The sequence below is a fragment of the Lissotriton vulgaris genome, chromosome 1_2 (assembly GCF_964263255.1).
Source record: "Lissotriton vulgaris chromosome 1_2, aLisVul1.2, whole genome shotgun sequence".
Lineage (NCBI taxonomy): Eukaryota > Metazoa > Chordata > Amphibia > Caudata > Salamandridae > Lissotriton > Lissotriton vulgaris.
The window spans coordinates 363,580,967-363,597,293 of record NC_141686.1 but is presented as its reverse complement, the minus strand read 5'-3'; the positions used below and the strand labels follow the sequence as shown (position 1 = coordinate 363,597,293).

Genomic DNA, 16,327 nt, shown 5'->3' with positions numbered 1-16,327 from the left:
AGTGATGGAGTATTGGCTCGGGCACGAGCAGGGGCGCGCACGTGCTTGTCTTTATCGGACACTTTGTGCTGAAAAGCACCACCTCGCTCACTGTGCATTAATGCCTGTGTCCCAAACCCCTTCAGGCTCCATTCTCTCCTCCATCCCTACAGCCCCCTCGCCCCTCCCTTGTTTCACCAGCCGCCCACAGCTCGGCTAAACTTGACCTTTCTCTCCTTTACATGACCTATCCCTCTCACCTCCGGCTCCAGCTCTCGTCTTTCCTCCCTGTATCCCCCTCCATTCATCTCACCTCTGGCTCAAGCTCTCGTCTTTCCTCCCTGTGTCCCCCTCCGTCCCTCTCACCTCCGGCTCCAGCTCTCGTCTTTCCTCCCTGTATCCCCCTCCATTCATCTCACCTCTGGCTCAAGCTCTTGTCTTTCCTCCCTGTGTCCCCCTCTGTCCCTCTCACCTCCGGCTCCAGCTCTCGTCTTTCCTCCCTGTATCCCCCTCCATTCATCTCACCTCTGGCTCAAGCTCTCGTCGTTCCTCCCTGTGTCCCCCTCCGTCCCTCTCACCTCCGGCTCCAGCTCTCGTCTTTCCTCCCTGTATCCCCCTCCATTCATCTCACCTCCGGCTCCAGCTCTCGTCTTTCCTCCCTGTGTCCCCCTCCGTCCCTCTCACCTCCGGCTCCAGCTCTTGTCTTTCCTCCCTGTATCCCCCTCCATCCCTCTCACCTCCGGCTCAAGCTCTCGTCTTTCCTCCCTGTATCCCCCTCCATCCCTCTCACCTCCGGCTCCAGCTCTCGTCTTTCCTCCCTGTATCCCCCTCCGTCCCTCTCACCTCTGGCTCAAGCTCTCGTCTTTCCTCCCTGTATCCCCCTCCATCCCTCTCCCCTCCGGCTCCAGCTCTCGTCTTTCCTCCCTGTTTCCCCCTCCATCCCTCTCACCTCCGGCTCCAGCTCTCGTCTTTCCTCCCTGTATCCCCCTCCGTCCCTCTCGCCTCCGGCTCCAGCTCTCGTCTTTCCTCCTTGTATCCCCCTCCGTCCCTCTCCCCTCCGGCTCCAGCTCTCGTCTTTCCTCCCTGTATCCCCCTCCGTCCCTCTCACCTCCGGCTCCAGCTCTCGTCTTTCCTCCCTGTGTCCCCCTCCGTCCCTCTCACCTCCGGCTCCAGCTCTCGTCTTTCCCCCCTGTTTCCCCCTCCATCCCTCTCCCCTCTCACCTCCAGCTCAAGCTCTCGTCTTTCCTCCCTGTGTCCCTCCGTCCCTCTCACCTCCGGCTCAAGCTCTCTCGTCTTTCCTCCCTGTATCCCCCTCCGTCCCTCTCACCTCCGGCTCAAGCTCTCGTCTTTCCTCCCTGTATCCCCCTCCGTCCCTCTCACCTCCGGCTCAAGCTCTCTCGTCTTTCCTCCCTGTATCCCCCTCCATCCCTCTCACCTCCGGCTCCAGCTCTCGTCTTTCCTCCCTGTATTCCCCTCCGTCCCTCTCACCTCTGGCTCAAGCTCTCGTCTTTCCTCCCTGTATCCCCCTCCATCCCTCTCCCTCTCCCTCTCCCCTCCGGCTCCAGCTCTCGTCTTTCCTCCCTGTATGCCCCTCCGTCCCTCTCACCTCCGGCTCAAGCTCTCGTCTTTCCTCCCTGTATCCCCCTCCGTCCCTCTCACCTCCGGCTCAAGCTCTCTCGTCTTTCCTCCCTGTATCCCCCTCCATCCCTCTCACCTCCGGCTCCAGCTCTCGTCTTTCCTCCCTGTATCCCCCTCCGTCCCTCTCACCTCCGGCTCCAGCTCTCGTCTTTCCTCCCTGTGTCCCCCTCCGTCCCTCTCCCCTCCGGCTCCAGCTCTCGTCTTTCCTCCCTGTGTCCCCCTCCGTCCCTCTCACCTCCGGCTCCAGCTCTAGTCTTTCCTCCCTGTATCCCCTCCGTTCCTCTCACCTCCGGCTTCAGCTCCAGCTCTCGTCTTTCCTCCCTGTATCCCCCTCGGTCCCTCTCCCCTCCGGCTCCAGCTCTCGTCTTTCCTCCCTGTATCCCCCTCCGTCCCTCTCACCTCCGGCTCCAGCTCTCGTCTTTCCTCCCTGTTTCCCCTTCCGTCCCTCTCACCTCCGGCTCCAGCTCTCGTCTTTCCTCCCTGTATCCCCCTCCGTCCCTCTCACCTCCGGCTCCAGCTCTCGTCCTTCCTCCCTGTATCCCCCTCCGTCCCTCTCCTCTCCGGCTCCAGCTCTCGTCCTTCCTCCCTGTATCCCCCTCCCCTCCGGCTCCAGCTCTCCCTGTGTCCCCCTCCGTCCCTCTCACCTCCGGCTCCAGCTCTCCCTGTGTCCCCCTCCGTCCCTCTCACCTCCGGCTCCAGCTCTCCCTGTGTCCCCCTCCGTCCCTCTCACCTCCGGCTCCAGCTCTCGTCTTTCCTCCCTGTATCCCCCTCCGTCCCTCTCACCTCCGGCTCCAGCTCTCGTCTTTCCTCCCTGTATCCCCTTCTGTCCCTCTCACCTCTGGCTCCAGCTCTCCGTCTTTCCTCCCTGTATCCCCCTCGATCCCTGTCACCTCCGGCTCAAACTCTCGTCTTTCCTCCCTGTATCCCCCTCCGTCCCTCTCGACTCCGGCTCCAGCTCTCGTCTTTCCTCCCTGTATCCCCCTTGATCCCTCTCACGTCCGGCTCCAGCTCTCGTCTTTCCTCCCTGTATCCCCCTCCGTCCCTCTCACCTCCGGCTCCAGCGCTCGTCTTTCCTCCCAGTATCCCCCTCTGTCCCTCTCACCTCCGGCTCCAGCTCTCCGTCTTTCCCCCCTGTATCCCCCTCGATCCCTCTCACCTCCGGCTCAAGCTCTCGTCTTTCCTCCCTGTATCCCCCTCCGTCCCTCTCGACTCCGGCTCCAGCTCTCATCTTTCCTCCCTGTGTCCCCTCCGTCCCTCTCCCCTCCGGCTCCAGCTCTCGTCTTTCCTCCTTGTATCCCCTCCATCCCTCTCACCTCCGGCTCCAGCTCTCGTCTTTCCTCCCTGTATGTCCCTCTCCCCTCCGGCTCCAGCTCTCGTCTTTCCTCCCTGTATCCCCCTCCGTCCCCCTCCCCTCCGGCTCCAGCTCCAGCTCTCGTCCTTCCTCCCTGTATCCCCCTCCGTCCCTCTCCCCTCCGACTCCAGCTCTCCCTGTGTCCCCCTCCGTCCCTCTCACCTCCGGCTCCAGCTCTCCCTGTGTCCCCCTCCGTCCCTCTCACCTCCGGCTCCAGCTTTCGTCTTTCCTCCCTGTCTCCCCCTCCATCCCTCTCACCTCCGGCTCCAGCTCTCGTCTTTCCTCCCTGTATCCCCTCCGTTCCTCTCCCCTCCGGCTCCAGCGCTCGTCTTTCCTCCCTGTATCCCCCTCCGTCCCTCTCACCTCCGGCTCCAGCTCTCGTCTTTCCTCCCTGTATCCCCTCCGTCCCCCTCACCTCTGGCTCCAGCTCTCGTCTTTCCTCCCTGTGTCCCCCTCCGTCCCTCTCCCCTCCGGCTCCAGCTGTCGTCTTTCCTCCCTGTATCCCCCTCCGTCCCTCTCACCTTCGGCTCCAGCTCTCGTCTTTCCTCCCTGTATCCCCCTCCGTCCCTCTCCCCCTCCGTCCCTCTCACCTCTGGCTCCAGCTCTCGTCTTTCTTCCCTGTATCCCCCTCCGTCCCTCTCACCTTCGGCTCCAGCTCTCGTCTTTCCTCCCTGTATCCCCCTCCGTCCCTCTCCCCCTCTGGCTCCAGCTCTCGTCTTTCCTTCCTGTGTCCCCCTCCGTCCCTCTCACCTCTGGCTCCAGCTCTCGTCTTTCCTCCCTGTGTCCCCCTCCGTCCCTCTCACCTCCGGCTCCAGCTCTCGTCTTTCCTCCCTGTATCCCCCTCCGTCCCTCTCCCCTGCGGCTCCAGCTCTCGTCTTTCCTCCCTGTATCCCCCTCCATCCCTCTCCCCTCCGGCTCCAGCTCTCGTCTTTCCTCCCTGTATCCCCCTCCATCCCTCTCCCCTCCGGCTCCAGCTCCTGTCTTTCCTCCCTGTATCCCCCTCTGTCCCTCGTCTTTCCTCCCTGTATCCCCCTCCGTCCCTCTCACCTTCGGCTCCAGCTCTCGTCTTTCCTCCCTGTATCCCCCTCCGTCCCTCTCCCCCTCTGTCCCTCTCACCTCTGGCTCCAGCTCTCGTCTTTCCTCCCTGTGTCCCCCTCCGTCCCTCTCACCTCTGGCTCCAGCTCTCGTCTTTGCTCCCTGTGTCCCCCTCCGTCCCTCTCACCTCTGGCTCCAGCTCTCGTCTTTCCTCCCTGTATCCCCCTCCGTCCCTCTCCCCTCCGCCTCCAGCTCTCGTCTTTCCTCCCTGTATCCCCCTCCGTCCCTCTCGACTCCGGCTCTAGCTCTCGTCTTTCCTCCCTGTGTCCCCCTCCGTCCCTCTCCCCTCCGGCTTCAGCTCTCGTCTTTCCTCCCTGTGTCCCCCTCCATCCCTCTCACCTCCAGCTCTCGTCTTTCCTCCCTGTGTCCCCCTCCGTCCCTCTCACCTCCGGCTCCAGCTCTCGTCTTTCCTCCCTGTATCCCCCTCCGTCCCTCTCCCCTGCGGCTCCAGCTCTCGTCTTTCCTCCCTGTATCCCCCTCCATCCCTCTCCCCTCCGGCTCCAGCTCCCGTCTTTCCTCCCTGTATCCCCCTCTGTCCCTCGTCTTTCCTCCCTGTATCCCCCTCCGTCCCTCTCACCTTCGGCTCCAGCTCTCGTCTTTCCTCCCTGTATCCCCCTCCGTCCCTCTCCCCCTCTGTCCCTCTCACCTCTGGCTCCAGCTCTCGTCTTTCCTCCCTGTGTCCCCCTCCGTCCCTCTCACCTCTGGCTCCAGCTCTCGTCTTTGCTCCCTGTGTCCCCCTCCGTCCCTCTCACCTCTGGCTCCAGCTCTCGTCTTTCCTCCCTGTATCCCCCTCCGTCCCGCTCCCCCTCCGTCCCTCTCGACTCCGGCTCTAGCTCTCGTCTTTCCTCCCTGTGTCCCCCTCCGTCCCTCTCCCCCTCCGTCCCTCTCGACTCCGGCTCTAGCTCTCGTCTTTCCTCCCTGTGTCCCCCTCCGTCCCTCTCCCCTCCGGCTTCAGCTCTAGTCTTTCCTCCCTGTGTCCCCCTCCGTCAATCTCCCCTCCGCCTCCAGCTCTCGTCTTTCCTCCCTGTGTCCCCCTCCGTCCCTCTCCCCTCCGCCTCCAGCTCTCGTCTTTCCTCCCTGTATCCCCCTCCGTCCCTCTCACCTCCGGCTCCAGCTCTCGTCTTTCCTCCCTGTGTCCCCCTCCGTCCCTCTCACCTCCGGCTCCAGCTCTCGTCTTTCCTCCCTGTATCCCCCTCCATCCCTCTCACCTCCGGCTCCAGCTCTCGTCTTTCCTCCCTGTTCCCCCTCCATCCCTCTCACCTCCGGCTCCAGCTCTCGTCTTTCCTCCCTGTATCCCCCTCCGTCCCTCTCACCTCCGGCTCTCGTCTTTCCTCCCTGTATCCCCCTCCGCCCCTCTCACCTCCGGCTCCAGCTCTCGTCTTTCCTCCCTGTGTCCCCCTCCGTCCCTCTCACCTCCGGCTCCAGCTCTCGTCTTTCCTCCCTGTATCCCCCTCCATCCCTCTCCCCTCCGGCTCCAGCTCCCGTCTTTCCTCCCTGTATCCCCCTCTGTCCCTCGTCTTTCCTCCCTGTATCCCCCTCCGTCCCTCTCCCCTCCGGCTCCAGCTCTCGTCTTTCCTCCCTGTATCCCCCTCCGCCCCTCTCACCTCCGGCTCCAGCTCTCGTCTTTCCTCCCTGTGTCCCCCTCCGTCCCTCTCACCTCCGGCTCCAGCTCTCGTCTTTCCTCCCTGTATCCCCCTCCATCCCTCTCCCCTCCGGCTCCAGCTCCCGTCTTTCCTCCCTGTATCCCCCTCTGTCCCTCGTCTTTCCTCCCTGTATCCCCCTCCGTCCCTCTCACCTTCGGCTCCGGCTCTCGTCTTTCCTCCCTGTATCCCCCTCTGTCCCTCTCCCCTCCGGCTCCAGCTCTCGTCTTTCCCCCCTGTGTCCCCCTCCGTCCCTCTCCCCTCCGGCTCCAGCTCTCGTCTTTCCTCCCTGTATCCCCCTCCGTCCCTCTCCCCTCCGGCTCCAGCTCTCGTCTTTCCTCCCTGTGTCCCCCTCCGTCCCTCTCACCTCCGGCTCCAGCTCTCGTCTTTCCTCCCTGTATCCCCCTCCGCCCCTCTCACCTCCGGCTCCAGCTCTCGTCTTTCCTCCCTGTATCCCCCTCCGTCCCTCTCCCCTCCGCCTCCAGCTCTCGTCTTTCCTCCCTGTATCCCCCTCCGTCCCTCTCGACTCCGGCTCCAGCTCTCGTCTTTCCTCCCTGTATCCCCCTCCGTCCCTCTCCCCTCCGGCTCCAGCTCTCCTCCTTCCTCCTTGTATCCCCTCTGTCCCTCTCCCCTCCGGCTCCAGCTCTCCTCTTTCCTCCTTGTATCCCCTCTGTCCCTCTCCCCTCCGGCTTCAGCTCTCCTCTTTCCTCCCTGTGTCCCCCTCTGTCCCTCTCCCCTCCGGCTCCAGCTCTCCTCTTTCCTCCCTGTATCCCCCTCCGTCCCTCTCCCCTCTGGCTTCAGCTCTCGTCTTTCCTCCCTGTATCCCCCTCCGTCCCTCTCCCCTCCAGCTCAAGCTCTCGTCTTTCCTCCCTGTATCCCCCTCGTCCCTCTCCCCTCCGGCTCCAGCTCTCGTCTTTCCTCCCTGTGTCCCCCTCCGTCCCTCCCTGTATCCCCCTCCGTCCCTCTCACCTCCGGCTCAAGCTCTCGTCTTTCCTCCCTGTGTCCCCCTCCGTCCCTCTCACCTCCGGCTCCAGCTCTCGTCTTTCCTCCCTGTGTCCCCCTCCGTCCCTCTCACCTCCGGCTCCAGCTCTCGTCTTTCCTCCCTGTGTCCCCCTCCGTCCCTCTCCCCTCCGGCTCCAGCTCTCCTCTTTCCTCCCTGTGTCCCCTCCGTCCCTCTCACCTCCGGCTCCAGCTCTCGTCTTTCCTCCCTGTATCCCCCTCCGTCCCTCTCACCTCCGGCTCCAGCTCTCGTCTTTCCTCCCTGTATCCCCCTCCGTCCCTCTCACCTCCGGCTCCAGCTCTCGTCTTTCCTCCCTGTGTCCCCTCCGTCCCTCTCACCTCCGGCTCCAGCTCTCGTCTTTCCCCCCTGTATCCCCCTCCGTCCCTCTCCCCTCCGGCTCCAGCTCTCGTCTTTCCTCCCTGTGTCCCTCTCACCTCCGGCTCCAGCTCTCGTCTTTCCCCCCTGTATCCCCCTCCGTCCCTCTCCCCTCTGGCTCCAGCTCTCGTCTTTCCTCCCTGTATCCCCCTCCGTCCCTCTCACCTCCGGCTCCAGCTCTCGTCTTTCCTCCCTGTGTCCCCTCCGTCCCTCTCACCTCCGGCTCCAGCTCTCGTCTTTCCCCCCTGTATCCCCCTCCGTCCCTCTCTCCTCCGGCTCCAGCTCTCGTCTTTCCTCCCTGTGTCCCCCTCCGTCCCTCTCCCCTCCGGCTCCAGCTCTCGTCCTTCCTCCCTGTGTCCCTCCGTCCCTCTCACCTCCGGCTCCAGCTCTCCTCCTTCCTCCTTGTATCCCCTCTGTCCCTCTCCCCTCCGGCTCCAGCTCTCGTCTTTCCTCCCTGTATCCCCCTCCGTCCCTCTCACCTCCGGCTCCAGCTCTCCTCTTTCCTCCCTGTGTCCCCCTCCATCCCTCTCCCCTCCGGCTCCAGCTCTCCTCTTTCCTCCCTGTATCCCCCTCCGTCCCTCTCACCTCCGGCTCCAGCTCTCCTCTTTCCTCCCTGTGTCCCCCTCCGTCCCTCTCACCTCCGGCTCCAGCTCTCCTCTTTCCTCCCTGTGTCCCCCTCCGTCCCTCTCACCTCCGGCTCCAGCTCTCCTCTTTCCTCCCTGTGTCCCCCTCCATCCCTCTCACCTCCAGCTCTCCTCTTTCCTCCCTGTGTCCCCCTCCATCCCTCTCACCTCCAGCTCTCCTCTTTCCTCCCTGTGTCCCCCTCCATCCCTCTCACCTCCAGCTCTCCTCTTTCCTCCCTGTGTCCCCCTCCATCCCTCTCACCTCCAGCTCTCGTCTTTCCTCCCTGTGTCCCCCTCCGTCCCTCTCACCTCCGGCTCCGGCTCCAGCTCTCATCTTTCCTCCCTGTATCCCCTCCGTCCCTCTCTCCTCCGGCTTCCTCCCTGTGTCCCCCTCCGTCCCTCTCACCTCCGGCTCCAGCTCTCGTCTTTCCCCCCTGTATCCCCCTCCGTCCCTCTCACCTCCGGCTCCAGCTCTCATCTTTCCTCCCTGTGTCCCCTCCGTCCCTCTCACCTCCGGCTCCAGCTCTCGTCTTTCCCCCCTGTATCCCCCTCCGTCCCTCTCTCCTCCGGCTCCAGCTCTCGTCTTTCCTCCCTGTGTCCCCCTCCGTCCCTCTCCCCTCCGGCTCCAGCTCTCGTCTTTCCTCCCTGTATCCCCCTCCGTCCCTCTCACCTCCGGCTCCAGCTCTCGTCTTTCCTCCCTGTGTCCCCTCCGTCCCTCTCACCTCCGGCTCCAGCTCTCGTCTTTCCTCCCTGTGTCCCCCTCCGTCCCTCTCCCCTCCGGCTCCAGCTCTCGTCTTTCCTCCCTGTATCCCCCTCCGTCCCTCTCACCTCCGGCTCCAGCTCTCGTCTTTCCTCCCTGTATCCCCCTCCGTCCCTCTCACCTCCGGCTCCAGCTCTCATCTTTCCTCCCTGTGTCCCCTCCGTCCCTCTCACCTCCGGCTCCAGCTCTCGTCTTTCCTCCCTGTGTCCCCCCCCCCTCTCACCTCTGGCTCCAGCTCTCGTCTTTCCTCCCTGTGTCCCCCTCCGTCCCTCTCACCTCTGGCTCCAGCTCTCGTCTTTCCTCCCTGTGTCCCCTCCGTCCCTCTCACCTCCGGCTCCAGCTCTCGTCTTTCCCCCCTGTATCCCCCTCCGTCCCTCTCTCCTCCGGCTCCAGCTCTCGTCTTTCCTCCCTGTGTCCCCCTCCGTCCCTCTCCCCTCCGGCTCCAGCGCTCGTCTTTCCTCCCTGTATCCCCCTCCGTCCCTCTCACCTCCGGCTCCAGCTCTCGTCTTTCCTCCCTGTGTCCCCTCCATCCCTCTCACCTCCGGCTCCAGCTCTCGTCTTTCCTCCCTGTGTCCCCCTCCGTCCCTTTCCCCTCCGGCTCCAGCTCTCGTCTTTCCTCCCTGTATCCCCTCCGTCCCTTTCCACTCCGGCTCCAGCTCTCGTCTTTCCTCCCTGTATCCCCTCCGTCCCTCTCCCCTCCGGCTCCAGCTCTCGTCTTTCCTCCCTGTGTCCCCCTCCGTCCCTCTCCCCTCCGGCTCCAGCTCTCGTCTTTCCCCTCTGTGTCCCCCTCCGTCCCTCTCACCTCCGGCTCCAGCTCTCGTCTTTCCTCCCTGTATCCCCCTCCGCCCCTCTCACCTCCGGCTCCAGCTCTCGTCTTTCCTCCCTGTATCCCCCTCCGTCCCTCTCCCCTCCGGCTCCAGCTCTCGTCTTTCCCCTCTGTGTCCCCCTCCGTCCCTCTCACCTCCGGCTCCAGCTCTCCTCTTTCCTCCCTGTGTCCCCCTCCATCCCTCTCACCTCCAGCTCTCGTCTTTCCTCCCTGTGTCCCCCTCAGTCCCTCTCACCTCCGGCTCCAGCTCTCGTCTTTCCTCCCTGTGTGCAGACTCCGCAGCCCGCTCTGTTGTTTGCTTCTCCGTCCCCTCCAGGCAGTTCGTGCGTTTCACACCTCTCCTTTCTCTCGCCCGGAAATCTGATTTGCGTGTCAGGCCTCGCTCTCGCTGTTCTAGGAGGCATGTTCAGAGTTCCTTTTGCGTGCCATGCCTCGCTGTCCACTGCTGTTCTTAGTGAAGCATGTGGCATGGTTAGTGTTAGTTTTGCGTTCCAGGCCTCGCTCTGGCTGTCCACTGTTGTTCTTAGTGGAGCGTGCGACATGGATATTGTTAGTTTTGCGTTCCAGGCCTCGCTCTGGCTGTCCATTGCTGTTCTCAGTGGAGTGAGCTGCATGTTTGGGGTTAGTTTTGCTGCAGGGCCTGGTCTGCTCGGGTTTCAGGGACTCTGGTGTTGGCCTCTAACGCAGCCTGTGTATGTGCTGTGTACATTTGCTATTTCCTAGGAATGTATGAAGTGTTTGCACAGTTATGGGTGGGATTGTCCTCCCAGGAGGATGACACGTGCATGCTTCGAGAGAAGCAGGTGGAGCCATTACGGTTCTTTTCGATATTTTTTATTTATGCAAAAAAACTATTCTTTTGAAAATCGTTGCCAAATCCTCCTGTGGATTTTGATATTTCCATGACGTAGGTGTTCAGAAAGTCTCCAGGCATTGCCAGTACTCTGAAAATCCAAGCCTGGGAAGTTACTTTGGGAAACCGGTTCAGGCAAAAATGTCAGAAATCATAGTTCAATGAGGGTGAATTCAAGAAATATGTAAATGAGAAATAGTCTTATTGTCATGTAAATGAGACCTGTATAACAGCACTTTTAAAGGGGTCACATTTATTTCTATTCTGTCATCAAAGGGAAGGTAGGGGGGTGGGAGTGAGGCTTTGATACTGAAGGTCGAGTCTGATTCAAAAGTTACAAGGGCATTACCTCTAAGATGAGATCACTTTCTCTCTCAACATTTTGTCACAGGTTTGCACCCAGAAAAGTAGGTAACGGTGTTGCTACAGTACTGGGCCTAGGTAGAGATAAGGGTAGTGAAATGTAATCCTCCAAAACGAAATGGTAAAGACATTTTTTTTCGGAGGACCCTATACAATCACCGATATCTGAATCAGACCTTAGCTTTGCAGGCTTGGGGGACGCGCTGGCATGGCAGCTGCACTACTGTACAGATCAAAACTATTGATCATTATCCTCAGCCAGGGAATAATACCTCATCCAAGTCTCCTTAGTTGTGTCGTCATCAGGATTCAACTTGGCACGCTCTGAATATGTAACACCAAGAAGAACAAAGCCCCAGACGACTGGTCTTCCCTTTCATGCGTAAGGCCACCAGGGGTGATTAGTCCTGTAACTTGAGTGCTTATCAAACCAGCCTTGACGTCCAAAAGCCTACGAATTGGCCTTTCTAAAGTGTTAAGAGGGGATTATCCACAGGTAAACATCACAGGCTTTACCCAAATTCTTACAGGTTGGATTTAGGGCCTGGAACGTACAGAGGGGGGTGGGCTCGATTCCTAGCAGTTGAGATTAAGCCGGTGGGATGTCCCGAGCCCAATTATGCAGCGGAATGTCCAGGAATTTTGATTCATGTACATGTGATTGAGGCTGCATAATATCCAGGCATCCCAGTTCTGACTGATAATTTGAGACTTTGGAATTTGTAAGGGAACCAGTACTAGCCAGTAGGGCGTAGGCGCCTGGATATTGGGTGTACGTGAGGCTGACATGTAATTTCCAGGGATCTCTATTCTTATAAGAGAGACAGAGGCGTTGGTTGTTGTACGGGCTTAGTGTCTAAGGATGAGATCGAGGCAGTGCGGTGCTAAGGGGTAGGTGCAAATGAGGCTATGTAACGTCTAAAAGCCTCTTGTTGTGCAAATGGTGAAAAGTAGCCTCTGTAAGATTCAAAAATGTCTTAAATCTAAGCTGGTAGAAGACATTCCACAGAAAGGCATGGGACCTTTTGGCTTGTGGGAGCACTCTTTACAAAACAATTGGCCTCTGTTTATTGTTTTATACCCTTGAATAACATGGAAAATCATTGGGTCTGCCGTTGTTTGGTCCCCAGTTCTCCCTTGAAGCTCATTCAGAAATCCTCTGCTTCAAATCCAGGGGAGATTTTGCAAAGGACTTTGCTCAGTGCACATCTGGACGTTGCATTCACACCTCCACTGCAATCTGAAACCACTGAAAATACTGTACCATTAAATAGGCACACAGTAGAAGTGATTTTGGGGAGATGGTTATTAAACACCAGCAAGAAGAGTAGATCTTGTTTAAACCTTGAGTAGTCTCCTTCCTTTAATGAACGAGAATGGTTTCTTCTGCAATATGTACAGTCACGGTTTGCCTCCATCTTAGACAGGGAGATGGGGCATCTTTACGGACACTGTTTAATTTAAATGTTTAAACTTTATTAATCTCTAGTGACATTGGAATGACAGCTGTCAGCCCTAGTACACAATGTGAACGTTCTGAACATTTTTGACTGACATACTTTTCAGTCAATATCCATCTTTTTTTTCTCAGGGAAAAAGTAATGTTCAGCACATTTTACGAACACTTGTAAGAACGCAGCGGTTTGAGCTTTTTCTCCAATTGTATGGAAGCTATTAGTGCAAATGAGCATGGGTTAAGAGAGCCGGCCAGAACTGGGACGCCATATTGAATAAGCATTTGCAATGCAATAGGTCTCGCATTTACTCTTACGCGAGTTTAAGCTATTGGCATTGAACAAGCATTTGCAATACAATAGGTCTCGCATTTACGCTTACGCGAGTTTAAGCTATCGGCATTGTAAATAACAATGCGTTTCATCTATGTTTCAAAAACCAAAACATAAATAAAAGGCATTGTCATTTACAATGCCAATAGCTCAAACTCGCGTAAATGCGAGACCTGTTGCATTGCAAATGCTTGTTAATCAGAGTTTCGTTAACTAAGCTCTAGAACACAGTTCAATCAATCAATTCAATCAATTTATACTTTACTTCGGTCTATTTAGACCATAAAAGTGCATAAAAAATAAATTACAACACATCAATATCAGGATCCGCAGCGATTTTACAACTTTGATAATAAACTGAGGGGGGGAGGGAGAGTTTACACCAGTTCATCATCTATTTACAATTAAAAAACAATTGATTACTAATACAATAAATATAAGTTTAAAAGTGTTAAGAATTTTTAAGAAAAAAGCTTGCTCTTAAAAGAGTAGGACATTCCATCACAGATCACAGTATTGCTATTAAAACAAATAAATCAAAAATGACTAATTGGTCCACGGCTTTCAGAGAGTTGAAGGAAATCAACATTTGAGTTAAAGAGACTAATTATATACCCGTTAATTACTAGAATTTTATGCTGCATCTTTTACAATTTCAGCCCATTTTTAGCTCTGATGTACATTACATTACAAAGGAATCTCGATACACAGAAAACCACCAATTGTGTGGTATCAGACCGTAAGATCCGCTCTGCCTGCCCACAATGTCTTAGTTTTCTTGGATATTCGTATGCGGGGCAGAAAAATAAAATGTGCATATCATTTTCCTTCACTTGAAACAAGTTTCTTTTACAAAAAGTACACTTATCAGAGTCTTTGTCGTTTGCATTACTACCCCATTTGGATTTCTTATCGTTGGTTTGTAGAACCCCATATCTAAATTTCAGGTTAGTGAATTGGCAATTGGTGGATTTACCTCATCCAACAATGGTTCGAACTGGGGGTTATCTTTAAGCAGGAGAAATTATATGGTTAAAAGTCCTAAACTGGTGTCATGTATCATGTTAGTACCTAAATAGTTCCATAATGATGATTTTACTACCTTGCTACATGCCCTAGTTAGATCTGAGGGATTGTCCCAATAATGTGATATGCTTGTTAATCAGGGTTTCGTTAACTAAGCTCCAGAAGACAGTTAAAAGTGCTTTCTATTTTTATTTGCTGTTTGAAGTATGTACAGATAATGGGTAAAAATACCCGCTTTCTGTGATGTTTCTTATTATAGTTCCAGGCGGTACCGTTGGTGCTGGTAGAATACTGGCCAGGTGGCAACACTAGCCTCAGCAGTGCTCCCCCTAAAGCATTTCACTGCCACCTGGCATGGGGTCTGCAAACACTGAACCCTTCTCTTTCCCTCACATGTGTAGTGACAGTAGGGGCTGGGCTGCAGTGCCCTGTGTCCAACCAGGTGAATGGAGCAACCTTTCAAGGGCATTGAGGTGACCCAGCCGCTGTGGCTGACAACCATACCATTGTCGTTACCAGACAGGACGATTGGGTTGACGATTTACTCGCTAGCAGTAGCAGTGATTAAAACCCCTGAGAGCCTTGTCTCCCGCCCTGTTATCAGGCTAAATTGATGGGAAAATCCATTCTTTTTTCTTACACGTTTACCTTATGAAAACTCAATTGCTTAATGCATTGTGCCAAAGCCCGCGGTGTACTGCGCGTGAGTCTACCTGCACGCTGCCTGGGGTCCCGACCTGCTTCAGCCTTGCCTGGGGTCCCGACCTGCTTCAGCCTTGCCTGGGGACCCGAGTGACTTCAGCCTTGCCGACCGGAGTTGCTGCCTGTTTCCAACTGCACCTGCTGTCTCCTCCCCCCGCCGCAGCCCTCGAACACCGAGACTGCCGCAGAGCGGGGGAGTAGAGACTACAGCCCCCAGAAGCCTCCCCGACTGGCCCGGAAGTCGCGTTGAGGCTTAGCGCCCGGAGGCACCATTAAAGGGGCTGGCCTTGCGGTGAAGCGGGTGTCATTGTTCCAAAGCCCGCGGTGTACTGCGCGTGAGTCTACCTGCACGCTGCCTGGGGTCCCGACCTGCTTCAGCCTTGCCTGGGGTCCCGACCTGCTTCAGCCTTGCCTGGGGACCCGAGTGACTTCAGCCTTGCCGACCGGAGTTGCCGCCTGTTTCCAACTGCACCTGCTGTCTCCTCCCCCCGCCGAAGCCCTCGAACACCGGGACTGCCGCAGAGCGGGGAAGTAGAGACTACAGCCCCCAGAAGCCTCCGCGACTAGCCCGGAAGTCGGGTTGAGGCTTAGCGCCCGGAGGCACCGTTGAAGGGGCTGGCCTTCCCGCGTCGCGGGACCGCGTGCGGGGCCGTGCTCGGGGCTAAGCCCGGGCAAAGGGCGGGCCCTCTGTGGCCCTCAGAGGCCTGAGGAGTCTGGGCTGGGCCACAAATCCTGGTCGATTCAACTGCGTGCCAAAAGGTAATTACACAACCAACCGAATACAGCTCTCTGTCAATAGCGGATATGGAGCCCAAGCCCCACGCTAAGACTATGGTTAAAAAAACGCCTATTCATACACGTTCGGTTACAAGGAACATTGTTACAGCAAAAACTCCACTACCATCTCTAACTGCAATCGACCGCATGCTACAACAGACAATCGTGGTAGTAGCTAACGCCATTGAAAACACCGAGAGACGTTTATCTTTACCACCCAGTGCTTGCTTAATTTTACAGTCATCACAAACTGAAGAACTCATAGTAAATAACACAAATAACATAAATGTGACATCACTCTCAAATGATTCCATATTAATGCAATCTTATACAGGTCTCCCTGGGGCTGAGTTAATTCAAGTGGAAGACCATCCCACAGACCCTGCTGTGTTCAAAGATAGGGAAAGTCGATTGTCCTTAACTCCCAACTTGTTAACTAATGATACACCGGTTGGGGCTTTGGGGTCGAGTAATGTGCTTAATGCCAGCGCGGTCTTGATTACCTGCGACATCGAAGATCCCATCCCTATAGCCGACCCACCCAATAACAGCTGTGCAGACAGCACGACCGACCATGGCTCTGCCCACCGTAGACCTAGACACACACGCAACAGGAAATTATTGGCCCCAAGTAGGGTGTATGTGAAACAAAGGGGCAGGAGAAAGAAGGCAACATCACCGTTATTAGACCGGGCGAACGGTGGAGAGCCGTCACCACAGCAGCCCAGCTTAAATGTAGGACTAAGGGATAACTCTAACCCAACTATACTTAATGGGGAGTCTCTAATGTGTCACCTTATGGATGTCATGAAGCTTCTTATTGCCCCTCTAACTGATAAACTGGAGTTGATCTGCAAAAAAGTGGAAAACTTGGAGAAATTGGGCCTCGCCAAGTTAGAAATCATCGAACACCTGGGTATAAGTTATACCAAGTTCCTTGCACGCACCCCCCAGGAATGAGGATAATTCGACCGTTAGCAACACAATAAAAATACCGGGTATACCCGCCAGAAATGCGGCCCCTGTGGCAGCCACTGGCAAGTTCGGTAACTCAAATACCAATAGCTCAGATATTGCTACAAGCGGGACTAACGGGGTCAGAGGAAGCGAGGCAACGGGTCATGCGTCAGTAAACGGGAACCCTCCAGCACGCAGCTATTATAACAATACTATACCCGCTGTGATCAATCTCCCGCCAGAAAGCAGACCATATGTGGCAATTCTTGCCAATGTCCCGAAACTGAAACCCTCTCAATTTGAAAATAACGAGACACTAAAAAACAAAATTCTGTACTGGCTTGCCCACAACTGCGGATTCCCCCTAAGAGGGGCAAGTCAAATCCTCTCAACCCAAAGGGTAGGGTGGGTGGGACCTAGTAAAAAGGAAATAAGCTGGGACTGTGTAATCATAAATTATAAAACCACTGAATGGGCAAGGGACTCTATCTTGAATGCACCGTTCCCATCAGATAATGATTATAATACCACCTTGTTCCCCCTGGACTACTTTTACAGGAACCAGGTGGGATTTA

At 56.5% G+C, this 16,327-nt stretch overlaps 1 protein-coding gene across 1 annotated transcript in view; it reads right to left on the bottom strand.

The window, feature by feature from the left end:
• LOC147736880 (uncharacterized) overlaps positions 1–9,635 on the bottom strand; it is an 89,103-nt gene extending 79,468 nt beyond the window's left edge. The window contains exon 1 of the mRNA XM_086953555.1: positions 9,523–9,635. The gene's annotated coding sequence lies outside the window, so the exon portion shown is untranslated. The remainder of the gene's footprint in view (positions 1–9,522) is intronic.
• Between the last annotated feature and the right edge of the window lie 6,692 nt (positions 9,636–16,327).